At 39.9% G+C, this 19645-nt stretch overlaps 1 protein-coding gene and 1 long non-coding RNA gene across 7 annotated transcripts in view; one reads left to right on the forward strand and one right to left on the reverse strand.

Moving 5' to 3' along the window:
- LOC114709793 overlaps positions 1-18002 on the reverse strand; it is a 171144-nt gene extending 153142 nt beyond the window's left edge. For 4 of the 5 annotated variants that reach the window (XR_005089658.1, XR_005089657.1, XR_005089659.1 and 1 more), the window contains exons 1-3: positions 17164-18002; positions 9691-14124; positions 5505-5583 (exon numbers count right to left, since the gene is read on the reverse strand). This is a non-coding gene — a long non-coding RNA (uncharacterized LOC114709793). The remainder of the gene's footprint in view (positions 1-5504; positions 5584-9690; positions 14125-17163) is intronic. The other variant, XR_005089660.1, reaches the window with a different exon arrangement.
- The window catches only part of Cpq (carboxypeptidase Q), a 434594-nt gene that overhangs the window by 386928 nt on the left and 28021 nt on the right, over positions 1-19645 (forward strand). The gene's annotated exons all lie outside the window — the stretch shown is intronic.

Below are 19645 nucleotides of genomic sequence, written 5' to 3' on the forward strand. Positions count from 1 at the left end.
AGCTACAGTTCAGAGGTTCAGTCCATTATCATCATCACAGGAAGCATGGCAGCATTCAGGGAGATGTGGTGCTGGAAGAATAGCTAATAGTCCTACATCTTACGTGCAACAGGAAGTTGGCTGAGACATTGGACAATATCCTGAGCATAGGAAACCTCAAAGTTGGTCCCCACAGTGGCACACTTCCTCTAACAAGGCCATACCCACTCCAACAAAGCCACACCTCCTAATAATATCACTCCCTATGAGCTCATGGGGATCAATTACATTCAAACTACCACAACCACAAAGGGTTAATAGTTATCTGTAACAGTCTTATTAATAAAAACCCTGGAGTCAGATATTGGAGTGACAGCTGAAAGATCACAGAAACAGAACAAGCCAGTCATGTTCTTACCTCTACGAAATCCTCAGCCTCAAGAACGAGTGTTCCTATTTCCTCATGTCTTATATACCTTTGTCTGCCCTAACATCACTTCCTGGGATTAAAGGCGTGCGTGCTTCCCAGTACTGGGATTAAAGGTGTATGCCACCACTGCCTGGCTGTGTTTCCAGTGTGGCCTTGAACTCAGAGATTCAGACAGATCTCTGCCTCCCAAGGGATAGGATTAAGGGTGTGTGTCACCACTGTCTGGCCTCTATGTCTAATCTAGTGCCTGGCTCTGTCCTCTGATCCCCAGATAAGTTTATTAGGGTACACAATATATAACCACAGATATCACCTTTAAACTCTTGTTCACCTTCTATTTCTGGAAGTTTCCTATAGATTCTAAATTTTGTATCTCTGGGGGATATATATAGCTGATACTGACCACTTGGATGTCCTAAAAGTGCTTAAATTCATCATGTTCTTTTAATCTTACTTTACTCCAACCCACACAAGCTCTTCTCCTCACTCACCTTCTCCATTCAATAAATTCCTACAACATGCCAATTCTGCCCCAGAAATGTAGACTCGACTCTACTCGCCATGCTGTTGCCTTAGTGAAACCACTCAGAACTTATCTTCACTGCAGTGCTTTGGTTATTCTCTTAAAATGTGGCTTCCAATTGCTTTCTAGGCAAGCTCATAAACATGGCGTATACAATTCTTCAAAACCTGACACTGCCAGATCCCCAGCCTGCTCACTACTTGCTTTCCACTTGGACTTCACTTTTGCTATACCATCTTACTTTATAGTTTTTATTTTACATTATTTTATGTGTCTGGGTGTTTTATATGTATGCCTTGTGTGTGCTTGGTGCTCAAGGAGGCCAGAATAGAGTATTGAATCCTCTGGTCCTGGAGTTACAGATGATTGTGAGCTACCGTGAGGATGCCAGGAATAAAACTTGGGTTCTCTGTAGGAGAGGCCAGTGCTCTTAACCATGGAATCATCTCTCCAGCCCCACAATACAAGTTCCTTAAGGATGTCAACTTATTTCATAGTTCTTCATTGTTCCGTATGGGCTGGAGAGTAATCTATGGTAGCCATGTTTTGATTCTGAATGAGTGAGTTTATTATGTATGTAACCACCCAAGCTAAAGCAAAAGAACTAATATGAAGGGTGGGATGTATGTATGTATGAATAGATAGATAGGCATAGATAGATGATAGATAGATAGATAGATAGATAGATAGATAGATAGATAGATAGATAGGAAAGATAGGCAGGAAGACAGACAGCAAAAGAACATTAAATCAGCTGTTCAAAACATCTAGTAGAAATTGGCTGGGGATGCCCTGTTACAGAATTCAGCTGAAATTCCTGACTGAGAGAGTCCTAAGCTGAACAGTTTTCCCTAGGTGAGCCTTCTGAGTAAAAGAACAAATCACACCAAGGGTAATACCACCATTCTGGTGGCTCTTGACTTCCAGAAGGAACCAACTGGGACAGTTGAGGCATTCAGTTGGAGTTCCTAGTTTGAGCTTTCTATCTGTGGATGAACTTGCCATGGCTGAACTACTGGCTTCTCTTTTTCTCTGCAGACACTCTTGTATCATAATGTGGACAATAACAGCTTCAATATGAAACAGTTTACTTTGTAGCCATTCTCAAGGGCACTATGGTTTTACTTGGGCTCTTTGGCTGTTCTCTTCTCTCCTTGTCACAGAGTTGGGGGAGGGGTACTAGATCATCCCCAGACAAAAGACCTTTGAGAACACTTTTGAGACAAGCACATTTGGGTCTGAAATGGGAGGAGGCAATCCATCTTTCAGAGTCAGCTTCTTGGTGAGCTTAAACTGTATATGGCAGTTTACCAATATAGTATACATTACACTCATTTTCTCTTCTGACCCCTCTACTGCTATCAGTCTTCTTCTCTGGTCCTCTTAGCTAACTTCTCATTATCTTTATATTCTCAGCTGACCATGTCTTAACATTTACATCTCTTAGTATTAGTAACACGCTCTTGCTGCTATTTCTGTTAGTGTTTCAGATCTCCACTCTGTGTCTTCTTAGTAATCTTACAACAGCGTTCATCATACAGTGTTGTGACTGGCTACTTCCCTTCATATTTTACTATTTTCAGATTGCTTTTCTAGTTTGTAAAGACATTTGAGTTTTTAATTTCTGTTTAAAATGACCAAAATCCTCTGCAATTTTAAAATGGAATGATAGTGGTGGTGGGGGATAGCGGTAATGATAATGGTGATGATAATAACCCCATTTGTTGAAATGTGTGCTAGGATCTTTCTAAATATTTCCTATTATAATCTTATTACTAATCTCATTTAATGTGAGAATAAACTAAAGCTGAGAGAGGTAAGGACCTTGGCCAATAGTTTATGTTGTAGAGCCAGGCATGCATGGAATGGTACTCTAGAGACCAAAAAAACAAAAGAGAAAATATTATTTGTGTCCTGATACTAACTTTAGCCCCATTTTTTGGTGAGAGACAACCTGGAAGAACAATTCCCAATATTCATAAGCTTGCTTCTGTTCTCTTGGAATCCCATGATTCCAAAACACAGTTGTCCCAACAATTATAAAAAGAAGTAAAATATGAACATATTTAAATAGCTAGGCAAATATTATAAGTGATAAAACATACAGATGTAGTGAAAAGTAAAAAGAGAGAGTATGACCTGGAGGAGGAAAACCCAGGAAATTAGTTTGGAGTAGGCAGTGTTTGCCCTGTGCCCGAGCAGTGAGCAGCTGGGTATGTGTAGGGAAAAACACATCAGGATCCCAGGGGTAGTGGCAGGGATGGCAGCATTCTCTTAGGATTTTGATTTATGCCAAAAGATAAAGCAAGAGTAAGAGCCTTTGGCTAACCTCCCTGCCCACTCATAATTCTATCTCATAGTTGCTACTTTATAAGGGTCTGTGGATTATAAAAATAACATACCCAAAACTTCAAGCTGACATAGGCTTTCCTCCTGAAATTCAGTACCTTCCATGCTAATTGATGTCCTTCAGCCACACTCACTCCTGTGACACATGAGTTAGGTCTTGGACAATGACTTACCAACACAGGAAAGAGTTGTGATATCCTGGAGCTTTACATCTGTACACAGTATGGTTCTTGCTGCCAAGACTACTAAATTATTATTAGTCTTTTCTCAAACTACAGAGTTGGGCCACTCCTACCCAGAAATCAGCTCTGCAAATTTTACCCTGCTTATCAGATGATGACAATTACTTGCTAAGTCTATCCATTTACTACTTTTGAGTAAAGCAGATATATATTGAACAGGTACATTTACTAAAGGAAAATGAGTAATGACCATGAGTAATGAAGTTAGTAATAGCCAACTCTAACATGGCTTATTCATGGACATGTCAACTTTAGAATCTCTTGTGTTAAAAATATTCAGATAATAGTTTTTTAAATACCTAGTGCTAGTCTTGATATTTTGCATATAAAAATTACTTAATAATTATATATTTGATTTAACATATGCATTACAAATACACATACAGTAGTATTCCCTATTTTCTGGTCCTACATACCATTAGAAATGAGAGAATTCAAGGCACAAATAAATAGGACAAAACTACTATGAATGGCCCTATATCTTTAACTTACAATAAACATTTAGTTCATGGTTATATCACATTCCAATAGGAACCAGCCTATGGTTGTGCTCTTGGAGGAGATGTGGTGTAATGTACAGTTATCCAGTTACTCAGACTCTCCCATCTAACTGGCCTTTCTGGGCCTTAAAGGCCTTAGAGCTTGGAAGTTCTCCACTGGCCACTGCACCATCCATGGAAGATGGATGTTTGCCAAGTTTTCAGACCCAGGTCTTGGAATAGCATGCCCTGCCCAAATTCCATTGGCAGAACTTATCACATGGCTCTATGCAAGACAATCAGGAAGTGCTGTCTTCCTGTCTAGTCAGGAGAAGAGGAAAAAAATTTGGTGAGCACATATCATTGCCTTCATCAAAGCCTTTATTCCTTTCATTAGCCTACTTATTCTGATTATTTTGAAGGTTCAAAGGCTTTTTTTCAGATGTTAAATAGACTCATAATAAATTGGTAGAGACAGCTGAAGTTTCAGAAGTCTTCCCAAGTTTACCCAATCTTTCCTTAGTCAGCACTTTCTGCAGCTGTCCAATTCAAAATCTCTTAAAATGTACCCAACACATATTTCTAAGAAATATGTATTTTGGATCTTACTTTCCCCTACATAGGAAACCAACCTCTAGGCAGTTTCTCCTTAGAATTCCCTTATAAACTCCTCCCAGAGGTGCCATAAAATACATTAGCTTGTGTTTCCACTATGTTTACTTCTATCGTCTCTGATATCAGATAGTTCTATACCCATACCAGGAAGACAGACACTAGTGATTCTGTAATGAGCTGCACAGCAGTAAAATTATATTGTTCCTTCATAGGCATAGTAAACTCAAGCATTGTTGCTGTTGTCATGGAGATTAAAAAATAGAAATGTATGCTAGAAGTGAGACTCCAACAGAAACATAAGTTCCAGCAGAGGAAGCCTTATTCACTAATGAACCACTAGTTCCTTGAGTAGAACCTGCAAATGATTGCTAGAGTCCTCAAATATTAATGGCAGAATGAGTAGAGCTCATGTAGCATGTGACGAATAATTCTGTATTGAAGCTACAAGAAAAGAAATATTCATCAATATAATGAGGACTTGAAAAATGGTGAAAGTGATCAGAACTATAGAGGGTTACAGAGGACAAAGGAGCAGTCAAACCACACAAAGAGAAAAGAGTAGAAATCATGCAGAATGGAATGTGCGTGGTGGAGTAGAAAAGGAAGCTCAGCTCAAACCAAAGTAGTCAGATGTTGGAACAAGAGCCAAGTTTGGGAAATAAACTTGGAAACACCATCTAGGCCTGTGTCCTAGTTCTTCCATGTATGCAACAGCTGGATAAGCCACTCCCTCATCCTGGTTTCAGATCTATAATTTGGAAAGTGTGTGTGTGTGTGTGTGTGTATACTGCATGAATGGAATAAAAAGAAAGGCATTATAGGTTAAAAACTTATCAACAAAGAGTTATTTAAAAGATGGCATTATTACTGTTATTATTGATAATTACCATGTTGTTGTTGGTCTTTGATTCTAGTAGTTTTCATATAGTGAGAAAATAGTTTATAGAATGACTCCAAGGTGTATACCTAGAAAGAAATTGGTGAAAAATGAAAGCTACTGAGTGATTGTTTAACTTAGTGATTTCCAAATAGAAATGAGAAAATTATTTTAAGATTATGAATAAATATTAAAAATCATTTACTGTTAAATTTATGTGATTAATTTAAATTTTTATAGGAGGTAAAGATTATTCATTCATTGAGTCAGCAAAGGAATTTGGTTTATACTTAACCATACTTGTTAAGGAATGTAACAAAGAACATTCTTGCTGTTAATGATTCTTGGCATATGTAATACTCCTCATCTTTGGAGAATCCAGTGAGCATTGATTCAACTATTGTCTCAAATTAAAGTCATTGTTTCTTGGTATCTCTGAAACCATAGAGTATAATTTGATGTTTAAATGTTAAGGAAAATTCTAAAGAGGCAGAGGTAGAAATTGCATATTCATGGAGATAGCTCTGTAGATGATAGCATTGTCTGAAAACAAAGGTGAGCAATATGTTACACAGATAGTTAATCAATTGTATAGAAAATTTTAGCCATATACAGGACTCTTACAGCTCCCTTATTCTGCATCAAAGCAGACATAACCAATTGATCACAGATTCTTTCAAACTGAGTCTTGATTGGAGCATTAAGTCTTTATAAGTTTAGAGAGCTCTATCTATGCTATGAATACCAATAGGTCAGTATTGGTACAGACAAAATGAAACCTCCACCCTATCTTGGAGTAAAGGGTAGATTTACAAAGTCTCAGATAAAAAAAACCACACCCTTATTCTTAATAACATCAATATACAAGTGAAGATGATAAATAAATCAATAATAAATAAATGTAGATGTTAGCCTCCTTTCTCGTATACTGCTTTCCTTGATCATTTGGCCCTTTGTTATTTCATTACTTATTCATTTGACTGTTAAACCCCCCCCCATTCTTATGTGCCCATCCTAGAGGGATAAATAAGTATATAAACTGTATTTGGCCTCTCTCGCAAAGTATGTAGTATAGCATAATTAGAGAGGCACAATCTAACTGTATGTCATGTTTCCCTTAAAAATGATGCACTCTCTTGAGCTTTTTCTTTGTTTTAAAAATGAAAATACACTTAAAATGAAAAAAAAAAAGTAAAAGGAGTATATTTCTTTCTAGGGCTGCAAACCCATTTCTGATTTCAAAGAAAGCTGCAGGGGGTGTTTTGCCAGAGAGCTCAATTCTGTAGAAGACAGAGGATAAGATATTAACATCAAAAACCAATTACCAACTTTTCTCCATCTAACTGTTCTGTCTGGGTTAATCTTCCCTTTTCTAGAAACATGGAGAACAGGGAAGAGATTCTGTGAGATTAAAAAGGTGAGAGCCAAAGAGACTTGTGCTCAGTAGGGTGTTGTGCACAGTTCTGTTTATTCACCACATTACTGAGGGTGAGCATCACTGCGATGAGTGGCCTTTACTCCCCTCCCTTTCAGGACAGTTTTGAGGATGTATAGTTCAGTGTTTGGATAAGGAGCATGGTTTAGGGTACCAAAGGCCTAAATACAGGTATTAGCTCATTGTTAGGAGTTTCTTATCTCTTAATCCCAGTTTCCCCATTTATACAATGGAAAGATTAAAAGTAGTTTCTCCAAGAAGTGGCTGGGAGAATTAGGCCAGTTGGACCACAAAGAGCAACCAGCACCATGCCTAGCTATAGCAAGGGTGACAGATACAATGTGTTCTCATATCTGGCGATGTCTGACTGTGTCAGATTCCTGTCACCGTTGTAGTGAATCACCACAAATATAAAGGCTTTTAACAACACAACTTTGTTCTTCTATGGTTCTAGAGGACAAAAATTCCCTGCCTTTATTTTATTTGCCATTGCAGTAGTCATTATGCACTGTGCATATTTATATGCTTTATTTTTAGGCAACTAACAGTGCAGTTGGTTCCTTGTATTTTCATTGTCATAGACATATGACTAGGCTATGACATTAAAATGGTTACAGGAAGAGTTTTTTAGCTGTATCACACCTTATGAAACCACCACTAGCTATGACCTTTGCCATTGCAAGAATATTATGTGGCATATGACTGCCTTGTTTTTTATTTAAATATTTAATTTTTTTAGACTTTCAAAATTGGGTACTATATTTACATCATTTCTACTCTTTTCTATCTCTTAACTCCTCCCATGTTCCTTCACTCTTTCTCAAATTCATAACCTCTTTTTCCTATAATTATTGTCTTACACACATACAACACACACACACACACACACACACACACACACACACACACACACACGCACGCATGCACGCACACACACACACAGACCAACTACATACATTTAGTGTTACTTGTGTGCATGTGTGTAGGGCTGAACTTCTGGGGATGTATAACCTATCAGAGAACTTGTCCCTAAAAAACCCTGATTCTTCTCTTTTTTACAGCCTTTGATTGCCTATAGCTATTTATACGGGGTGTGCACCTTGGGAACTTTCACCCATGCACTTTGGCATGTCAGCTGGTGGTATCATTAGGTAGGTCTTGTTTAGGCAACCATATTGTTCAGACTTCATGGGATCAGCATCCCTAGCATGCCTGGAAGAGACCATTTGGCAGCAGACTTCTAGTCCTCTGGCTCTTACAATCTTCCCACCCCACCCCACCCTTTTCTGCAGTGTAAATATGGGGATTGGATTGTAGATGTACCAAGTGGAGCTGAGCACCCCACATACACTTATTTTTTGCATTTTGCTTGGTTGTGGATTTCTGTAATAGATTCTATCTGCTGCAAAAAAAGAAGCTTCTTTGATGGGGGTACACTATGAACTACACTTATCTCTGGGTACTAGGATAAGTATTTAGAATATAGTTAGAAACTATATTGCTCGAAAATTGAAGTAGAATGTTCCCCTTTAAGTTATACAGCCTCTCCAGCCATGGGTAGGTAGTTATATTTTCCATTCTGGGTATGAATTATTCCCTCCTATTGAGTGGGTTTTAAGTCCAGTTAGACAGCTATTAGTTGTACCCAAGATAAAAGTGCTGTTGTTGCACTACTGGTGATGTCTTGGCAAGCTGATAATTTGTAGTTTGTAGGTTTTACAGCTGGGTAGGACTATTGATTGCTTTTCTCCTTTGGGATCTTGCACACGACTTTCTGATAGATAGCAAGTTCTTAGGGAAGAGACTTCCAGATCAGTTCCAACTCAATTCCTACAAATCCTATGTCTGAAGTGTGTGGTGCCTTCAATGAGAGTTCTCGCCTTCAAGCTCAGGGAAGCAACCAAAGACAACAGCAATTTTCTGTATTGTTTGAGGAGTCAGTTGGACCCACATGAACAACAACTCAAAGTGAGGTTCCCCTTGCCTAGCACTGGGTTGTTTCTAGATAGTCTGTGGCTGTTACAGGGAGCGTTATTGCTCTATATGGCATAACTCCATTAAAACTGCATCTAAAATATATTTATAACTAAGCATTTAGCATGTATTTCCCTGTGGCTGTGGTCCCATCCTCTAGTCTATGCTACGTTTTTACTATTACATGGCAAGAGACTCTGACTCCTTCCAGAGGAAGGAACCGAAAGAACCCTTGTGATGATATTGGCATCACAATAATTCTATGTTCAAAATCCTTAGTAATATCTTCAAAGTTCTTTTTGCCAAATAAGGATAAAGCAGCAGTCATGGATTCAGGGGTTACAGGCTGTGGGGACTGTTACTGAACCTACTTCAGTGACTAATCAGACTTTTGAACCCTGTTAAAATAATCTTCATATTGACATAATGCAGAGTGGTAGCATCAATTCTGAGGGCATGTGGACTTGAGAAGCTAATCAAACAAAGCATTTAGGACAGTCTAAGGGTTTTCTGTATCATCCATCCAGTCCTTCCCTTCTATCCTATCTGTAATTGCTCAGTCAGAGGAAATAACTGAGCAAGGCAGAATAGAAGTACATGACTCCAAATCCAGGTCACATTCTTGCTCTGCACCCTGATGTATGATGCATTTACCATGTGAGATCTTGTAATTTTCCTGGGTGTGCCCCCCCAAACCGTTTCCTAATATAAGGACCTCTGTCTTCTAATTCTCTGAAAGGTGACTCCAGGAAGCTCAGGGATGAGGAGATGAGAAGCAGCTGCTCACCTGTATGTTAGTCAACAGGTTTCTCCAGTTGTTCATTGGATAACTGATGGGATCCAGGAGACAGTGCAGAACATGCCTTAGAGATATCCCATCTGAGGGGAGTAAGTTCTCCTTCTGGCAGAGGTCTGAACCGAGACATTATCGTTAGCATTTCCAGTCATTACTCCAGTACCTTTCATGGCCAAGATGGCTATAGGAAAGTGTTTCAAATAGCTAGCTTCTTATAAGGAATGTTAAGGGCCATGGGATATAAATGGAGTTGTTCTCTCTGAAAACAAGTCCAGAGTATTCACTTTTTTCTGGATATTTGTGATATCAGTCATGTGTTAAAGTAACTATTATATGCCTGACACAACACAATTGCTCAATATGTGGGTGTTTTCTAAGTAACCATGATATCAAAGTTTCCCTTTGGTTTCTCTTTGGGAAGATCATCAAGAACCTCTGTGCTCTGAGGGTTTTGTTGTTGTTTTGTCTTGTTTTTGTTTCATTTCATTCCCAAGTCAAGTCAAGGAACTACACTATCTCAATGTGACTTCTTAGGACTCACAACCTGATGATAAGCCAATACTTTATGGTTTTATTGCTCATATCCGTTGACATTAGAATTTCTTTCTGTCCTGTACACTGGCGGCCATGAGCTGACTGATTCGGTAATGTGTGGCTCAATTGTGACCAGCTCTGAGGATGTTTTGACGTTAGGATGACAACTTTATGACTAAGTGTCCAATGAGCAAAGCCTCAGATAAGCATCATCACATATAAAGCATCCACTTAACAAACATTCATTAGCAAGTGAACTTGCAGAGAGTTTATGACTATTTGGTAAATTTGACTGTGTTCTAGGTCTATAGTTTGAGGATTCTGAACAGCATCCTGTACAAGACAGTCAGTGAAGACCATCATGAAAGTTCCAGGCACAGTGTTCTGCCACTCATCAAGCTCATTCCAGGAACTGAGGGTTCCTCAGTGTTGAGCACAGGATTCTTAGCTAAGGTCACAATTCCTGAAAGTGAAGCCTATAAAATTAACAGGGTTCTGTGCTTCAGTCAAGCAATTATAGGAGTGTCTCTAATATATTTCTGTGAATCCATGTATAATGAATACTTTAATTTCACTAATGAGAGCCTGCTTCTAAAAGGGCTCACTGGGCTAAATAACAGCACTAATTTCATCAACAAAAGTGCACATCTGACTTTCAGTGTGTTGACTGGAGAAACGTTGCTTGTAGATGGAGATACAGATCACAGCAGCCACAGCAGGCAGTTAGAGATCTTCCCAGATCTGCACTCTTGATTAGGGTCTCAGCAGCACCAGGTTATTTCCTTAGTAAGGAACACGTAGTGTTACATTTTACTGCTGAAATTTTGGAGTTTTTCTAGCTGTGGCAAAATTATGTGAAACCTACTACTTTAGACATTTTAAGTAAGAAGTTGTGGCATTAAGTACATTCATATTGTGGTCCATCACCACCATGTAAAAGTGTCTTTGTTTTTCCCATACTGACATTCTGAATGCTGTACCCATGAAACAATAAAAATCATGGCTTTCTATTTCCTTGTCCATCTAGCTTTGAAAACCCATTATTTTTCTTTGCTGTATAAATTTGAATGTTCTTCCTGCTTACAAAGGTGGAATCACCAAATACTTGTCCTTTTCTCTTCACAATAACACTAAGGTTCACCCACGTAGTAGCAGGTGCTAGAGTTTCATTTTAAGGTCGAATAGCATCCTGTTGTATAACGTGGGTCTTTTGTTGTCTATTCCTCAATTCACAGACATTTCCACTGTTTCCACCTTCGAGCTACTATAAACAGTAGTTGCATAAACAGTGGCATAGTTATATAAAGTGTAAGTCTCAGTAGATAACGGGCATAAATGTCTGGTGCTTTTTCTAGAAACCTAAGGAACTTGGCCAGAAGTGAGTACACATGTCTGTAATACTAGCAACTTGAGAGGCTGTGGCAGTATGGTTCCTGTGAGTTTGAGACTAGCTGTGTGTTTGTGCTTCTGTATGAACCTGTTTGAGTGTGGTTCTGCCCCTTTAAAAACAAACAGATAAAACAAACTAAGGAACTGGGCAGATAAAACAAGCAGATACTGCCTGATCCTTCAGTGCTAACGCAGCTTATTGAAGGCCTTGAGGCTTCCTTTATACCTTACTACAGGTGGAAAAATGGCTTTTAAATAAGATTTAGAAGGAACCCACTTGAAAGTCATGATTTGGTATAATAAAGCTGAATTTATATTTCATCTCCAAACTACATATTGAATATACCATTCATAATTCCCTCATTTTCATCCCACAGTCATCAAGTGAGTTCCCGCAGCTATTTTGGTGATGCTACTTGGATTCCAAGATGTAGTTGCAAACAGCATTATACTCTGTGTCCCCTACTTCTTCATCACCGAGTGCTGAATGTCCCTTCCTCTTCCTCACTATCTGAAGGGCAGAATACCTCCTAGATTTGTAACTCCTCTCTGCAAGGCCATGCCTATGAGAAAAGTCTGCCCTGACTGTGATGAAGGCCACAAAGGAAATGCATGAGTTACATGTTGGTGGAGATTGGAGAACTTGAATTCTACGTACAGTGGCAAGTTTCTTTAATTTATATATGTGAGTCCATGTGTTTGTAAAATTGAGATATCTGAACCCCAGGCCCTGTGCTCACTGGGGTGCCCCCAGAAAGCCTCTGTCCTTTCCTTGACATACTGGGAAGCAAGTAGAATTCCCAATTAATTCCTGGGTTCCGCCCATTTTTCTCCCATGGATGGACTGCAAAGAGTTGGAAAAATTGGTCTTAGGCCTCAATCATACACCAAGGCACTCATGATAGTGGTACCTACTGTGTGCTAAGGGCTAAAAATACCTTGGTATTATAATTTGAATGTGAAATGTTCCCCCACAAACTTGTGTATTTGAACACTGGGTCCTCTGCTGGTGGTACTTTTTCATGATGTTGTAGAACTTCGAGAGTATAGAACCTAGTAGATAGATGTAGGTCATGAGGGACAGGTCTTAGGTTATGTGGCCCTGCTTTACTTCTGGTCTAAACTTGACTTCCTGGTCAGTGCCACATGAGAGCGAGTGAAACAGAGACTCACAGGACACAATTACAATGGTCTAGACAGAAGATCAGTTGAACTTGGCTAGGAAGTGGTAACAGCTGAAGGGTGAAAGTGATCATGTCTGGGCTTTACTCTAAATGTAGAGCTGATAGGATTTGCTAATAAGTTAGAAAAATATTCAGTTACTCCAAATAGGCCATGTGATCATGAACTGAGACCACTTGACCAATAGAAACGCTGCCATTTCAAGTCAAAGCTGATTTTTAATGTCAATTTAATTTCTGTATGTATCACTCATAATCCACTGTTAGTTAAGTGTATTAAACTTTTTATTGCTGATCACACAGCTACTTGAAGGATTTCTCCATGAGGAAGTTGAGGCACAGAGAGACACTACTCAAGGATACACAGCCATGGAGTGGGAGGGAGGGTTCCTCTCCTCTTTCACCCCACCAAACAGCGCCCACTGCCATTTGGACTGTAGGAGCTTGGGAGTCCCCAGAGAAGAATTGCAAATTTTGAAGACTTGAAGGAATTATTTTCATTTTTAAAAAACTGGTGAAATAAATGGAGAGATGAATGAGAGGCAAATAGCTCCTTTCTTCTCATAATGCTGTTTTTAAGCATCGAAACATGCTATTTCTTTCCAAATCCTGAAATGTATGATTCTGATGCTTTTTGTTGGCACACTTCTGAAGTGTGATTTGAGTAATTACCTGTGCTCACACACACACACACACACACACACACACACACACACACACACACACTGCCAAATTCTACCCAGAATAGAAGGATGCAGTTGAGGACATACCATGAGAAGACACTGAAGTATGCCCTTTTGTAAAGTGTGGATATAAACTATTTTGTGTTACTCAGAGAAGCTAGACAACAGTTTGTCTTCCTGTCCCAAACAGAATTCAGTGGAATAAAAGGGTGTTGTGGGGCCTGAGAACTGGTCGTTAAGAGCATCAGCTACCTTTACAGAGGACCTGACTTTGGTTCTCAACAACCACATCACGTGGGTTACAGCCACCTGTATTCCAGGTCCAAGAGGTCTATCGCCATCCTCTGGCCTCCACCAACACTGCATTCACATGGCACAGACCCACACACACAGAGTACACATTATTACACATAGTTTACAATACATTTCAAAGAAATTTGGTGTTAAACTTTTTTGATCATTGTAATAAACACCTGAGAAACAATTTAAAAGGTGAAAAGACTTATCTTGGCCTCGTGGTTTCAGAAGTTTCATTTGGTGGTCACTTGGCTTCATTACTTCGGAGCCCACAGTAAGTTATAACACCACAACACCACGGTAGTGAATGTGTAACAGCAAAGTTGTTCACCTCATGGCATCTGGGGAAATAGATGAACACAGGATGGGACCATTGTTCCCAGTGAACTACTTCCTCCAACAAGGGCCCCATTCTACTGTTTCTAGAACCTCCCAAAACAGCACCACCAACTAGGGAAGCCTCAGCATGAGTCTGTGGGGGATAATTCATATTCAAACTGTCACGGGGCTAAATGTAGCCAGTGCCATAGGAGAAAGATAGGCTAAGTGGGGAAACTCCCCCCGATTTCCTTAAGGACTTCATTCATTTTCTCAAAATCTGCCATTATCCTTCCTGACTCCAGTCTCCCCTGCTGTGTATCATTGGTGCTCACCCTGCCATGGTTAGACTTTGTAACGTGTTATCACCCAGAGCTGTCGCTTCAGCTCTTGACCCTGAAATTCCTTTGCTTATCAACATCATCTAGCACCTACCAACTTTCTTAAGGCCACCAAGCCCGCTTCTCTTCTTGCCTTCTAGGACCCTCTCCTCAGCTCCATTGTCCCTCTACTGTGTTTTATCTCTTTCTTGGCCATGACATACTCTGCTGTGATCTCAGTAGCCACTGTGTTTCCACCCCTGGTGCTTTTCCATTCCCACCCAGTCCTGGTGGCATCTCCACTTTTGTCTATGCCATAAAATCTCAGTTCATGTGTATCTCAGGCAAGGCCCCTCCAAACTCTCTGAATATGTTCTGAATCCTCTTTGTGCTTCTCAGACCCCAGTCTTTCTCCTTGTCACTGTCACTGATGCCCACCACTGCTTTAGGACATGGGGATGTCCAACATAGTTCTCATGACTTTCTTCTCCAGCTTTACTTAATTCTCCATCTTCTTTCCTGACAAAGAGGCAGCAGGTTTCCCCTCCTTCCTCCAATAAAAAAAACCAAGGTCTATGAAACCTGGCTCTATGATCCTCCCTTCCTACCATTTCTTCTGTGACTTAGCCCATGTTATAAACAAATGTTTTTAAAACGATTTTTTTTAAATCTTGTTACATACAAATTTTACATGTTAATCGCCTGCTCTATGATGTTTTGGTTTATGTAAAATAATGGTGCAAGGTTTCAATCAAGGCAAACATCTGTCTCCTCAAATATCAGTCACTAATTTCTGGTAATAACGATCAAGATTCTTTTCTTTTTAATTCTCTAGACCTTGCTTTTTATATAGTAAGTATAAATATGTTTATAGCCCACCTACTTTGATTGTCATTATGAAACATCATCCCTCCACTTAGAAGCACAATAAATTCAGTATAAATAATCTGAACACATAATCTATTTTCACCTTAAATTGATATTTTACTCCATACAATGAGTGTAACAAAGTTCTTTCATAGAAAGAGTTCAAAATAGAGGTCCTTTTCAATCCCTTTAGGTTACTGTCCAATTTCTCTTGTTTTTCTTGGCAAATCCTATGGAATATGCATCAGTGCTTTGCCACCTATGACAAGCCCCCGTTATGACAGCTACACCCACCTTGGTGCTCTTACAACAGCCCCCACCCCCACCCCCGCAATATGCTTCTGACTTCCCTCTCTGCTTCATCCTTCTGGATTACTCTCCAAAAAGGGGGATGATTTAAAGTTTCTTCTCCATGAAGTCTAGTCAAGAAAGTTCTATGAAGCCATGTTGTTGCATTGTCTTTTTCTATAACTCTCCTTTTCATTTCATGTTATTGAGATATAATTGGCACAAATATTATCAAACACTTGAAAATTATATAGCCTGTGCAAACAATATCCAAATAAAGATCAATTTCTAACACTCTAGCCATCAATCATCCTTACTCCATTCCAGTTGACCTCAACCTCTCCCAGAAACAATACTGTTCTGAATGGTATTATCAGAGATTTCTTTTGCCTAAATTTGAACTTGGTATCAGGGAGATCACACACATGGCATGGGGTTGTATTTCTTTAGCATTGCAGCCTTTCAGTATTCACTCATGGTGTTACACTTATTGGAACTTTATTCTTCTTGATTGATGAACACTACAGCTCATCCATCCTTTTTGTCATTAGATGTATATTTAACCTCTTCTTGAGTTTTTAGTATCTACTCACAAAGTTGAGTATATGCTGATACAAGTAGTTTGTTTATGGGCATGTGCTTTATTTTCTTCTTGGGAAATATCTATGCCTGGGACTTTGAAAAAACTGACAAGCTACTTTTACAAAGTGACTTTCCCTCATTGCTTTCTCTCCCTTCACCCAGCAACCTATGAGGGTCCCACTTGTTCCACCTCCACACCCAGTGTTTAGAGCCCTCTCCATGCTTCCTTCGACACTGGTGATGATGGTCTATATTCATTCCCATTCCCCCACCCCTCCAGTTGAGCTTCTGAAAGGCTACAGTCATTCCTCCATCACTGTACACACCCACAGTCTGCCATGTAGCTGATGCCCTGTAAATCCAAACTCAATAAAATGAAACCTGGTAAAGCAACCAAGGACTGGAAAATTCTGAAGATGCTGAGTGTTCCAAAGAAATTGATATGATTCGACTCACAGGCAGTGTGTTATAATATTGCAGCATGAATGCAGGGCTCCTACTGCCATTTGTTACAGTCTTCAGGAAGCCTTTTTATCAGATTCATAGCAGCAAGTGATACAAATTATTTGGATTTCTTTTCCAATATAAAAAATAGCTGTTTGCAGCCTTTTGAAGCTGGGCAAGTGAGCCATTGATCTTACCTGTGGAACACCATAGGACATGCTTGTCCTGTCTCAACCTCCAATAGTCCATGACTACAGCCAGTCTATTTACCCATGCTGGTCTTATCTTCATTCTCTGAATATGCTTCATCTATATCCCCTCCCATGCCTTTTCCAACACCCTGAGGAGATTCTCACTTGGCTTGCTCTCACATTTCTCTCCTAGCAGAGAAATCAAGGCCTAGCACAGATGCCAGTGTCTTGTGACACTTTCTCAGCAGTTAATTATGTAGTAACCATTCTCAATTATAAATGATGGATCATAAGCTTCCCAGGAGGGAGGATGGCCCCAATCTATCTCCCAGGACTTATACATTCATCCTAGGGCAGGAGAGCTTCCTACCTTACAAATGTCCTGCAGATGCTGGTGGCCTCATCCCAAATAGCCAGCTGCTACGCAGGCTCTCTTTTGATGTCCCTTGCTCAAAATGAGCCATTCTGTTTTTAGCTCAGCTTTTATGCCTTCTCCGTCATCTTGAAGTAACACATGACTTCAGAGCATGTCTCACCACTCACCAGTAAAAAAAAAGGTTAGGGGTCATTTGGGAACATATGCTGAAGCCTGTGGTCTCATGGGAGTGTGGAAGGCATTGAGTAACAGGACACTGCCCCATGCTGGCAATGCAGGCTGTGCATGTTAGTGGAGATGTGGAAACAGCTGGCGTGAGTTCAGCAAACATCTTACACAAGAACAGAGAAGAGGGTGATGGTACACATTTTCTTTTCTCTTATTTTTCTCTTACTTTCAAAATACACATGATTCTTGATTGTCCCCTCAGATACTGTGGTTGGATACATCAGATGTTTTCCAGAAAGACAGCCCAAAAGGCGATCTTCTCTTTCAACTGCCATTTGTTTATGTTGGTCTCCAGAACATCTTTCATCTAGAAGAGCAGAGGTTGCCGTCCTCCCTTGCTGCCTTATTTTGATCTTCTCACTGTGGTACTCCACCCTCTCTCCACCTCTCATTCTTTAAAATTGTTTATTCATTAAATGGTATTCAACACTGTAATTCTTTCTGGACAGTGTGATAGGAGCTGCTGGTAGCCATAATAGAATCAATGCTCACTTCTGGTTTATATTCTACTAGGAGATGTAGACACATAAGTAGATAGTTATATGCACTCCTCGCTGCCTTTTTAGTACATGGACAATGGCAGAACCTGAGAGACAGTAAGGCAAAGCTGGCATCTGGAAGACCTTCAAGAAGAGGTGACCTTTATGATAGTACTAGTTACCTAGAAGTCAGCTGAACAGAATGGGGAGGAGTTTCACACGGAACCCATGGAAGGTAAGAAACTATGAAAGCATGGCACAGTAAGGAAGTGAAAGAAGCTGAGCATGCCTGAAAAGCAGAAAGTAAGAGGGTAGGAAAAATAAGGTTGAAATGACAGTGAGGGAACAGTCTTTTGTGTGGGATTTTCAGCTACAATGGGATGAACACGACATACATCCAGTAGAAGCACGCTGTGAATTTTGATCTCTCCCCATGTCTCATGGCTAAGATCTCTCATGTCTACTTTCTTTCTCACTCTCTTGCTCTCTCTTCCTCCCTCCCTCCTCTTCTGGGCAGCATCAATGAGCCACAGCTCTCAGCCAGACAATGCCATCAACTAATCAAAGTCCTCTCACTCTGCAGGGCACTGTATTGTGAAGCCAGTAGGTTAGATGTCTTCCTTGCATTTCCCACACGTGACATTCTCAGCTTAAGTCACCTTTCTCAACACATAATCTCATCATAATTTGAGAAGCATCTGTACTACTATAGTGGCCCTTTTGAATGTTCTGAGTAGAGACTTCTCATAACAAACTATTCAAAAGCCTAAATAGAACAATGAGAGGACTCCTTTTGTAGAAAGAACACTGAATGTGCAGCTGAGCTGGAATAGGTGGGGAAACCCGACAAGAAATGACGTAGTGAGTAAGTAGGAGTACAAGCAGATGAGACAGATGAACTAGTGATGTCAAGGGAGAAGAGGATAACTCTCAATTATTAAACTATCAGCCCCTTCCCTCTGATATAACCAAAGGGTTTCCATAGAAGAACCTTCAGGTCTAGGGTAGGGGTAAGCCAGTTTCATATATCCTGGGTCTCAGACTAGGCCTAGACATATCATAAGTCATTTGATAAAAATGCTGCCCCAGTAATGGATCAGATAGCTTGGGGGCAGGGGAGGGCTGAAGGCATGAAAAATCCACAGAGAAGGTTAAAAAAGAGAAGCCAGGAAGTGGGGGCATTTGGAGGAAGGAATTTCCTGCAGGGGCTTGATCAGAGAAGAGTCCTGCACAAACAATGTTCACTCTAGAAAGAGTTCTCAGAAAACACTTTTTAGCCATAGTTTCAGTGACGAGCAAGGTGACCTTGGCAAGTGCTATTTTAAGGGATCAGTAAGAAGGAGGCAGAAAGTGAGCTGGAAATGAAGAATTGGAGAGAGCAGATAAGAAAGCAAGAGGTTTGATGGTAAATGGAGAAAAGGTGGCTCTTATGAAGAGGGTGAATTTCTTTCAGAACATAAATAGGTCTGTAATGATAAGAGGAATCAATTCAATCTGCTAAGGTGTAACAGTAGGATGTAAGGCAAGTAATGGGTACATTTACCGATGTGACTTTACAATTATAATTTCAATATAGAATTATAATATAGTTGGTTAAATCCCTGATTTACAGAAGACTGTAAAGCTCAGTTCTATGAGATGGAGGTTGTGGGGTGGCAGGTTCTGTATGTGGCCAGCCCCTGTGGTTCATTCATAGCAGAGGGTGGCCTTAAACAAGTCACCTAATCTGTCTACTCCAGCTGGAGATAATCACAGTTTCTCAGTGCATA

This window comes from Peromyscus leucopus, chromosome 20, assembly GCF_004664715.2.
Source record: "Peromyscus leucopus breed LL Stock chromosome 20, UCI_PerLeu_2.1, whole genome shotgun sequence".
Classification (NCBI taxonomy): domain Eukaryota; kingdom Metazoa; phylum Chordata; class Mammalia; order Rodentia; family Cricetidae; genus Peromyscus; species Peromyscus leucopus.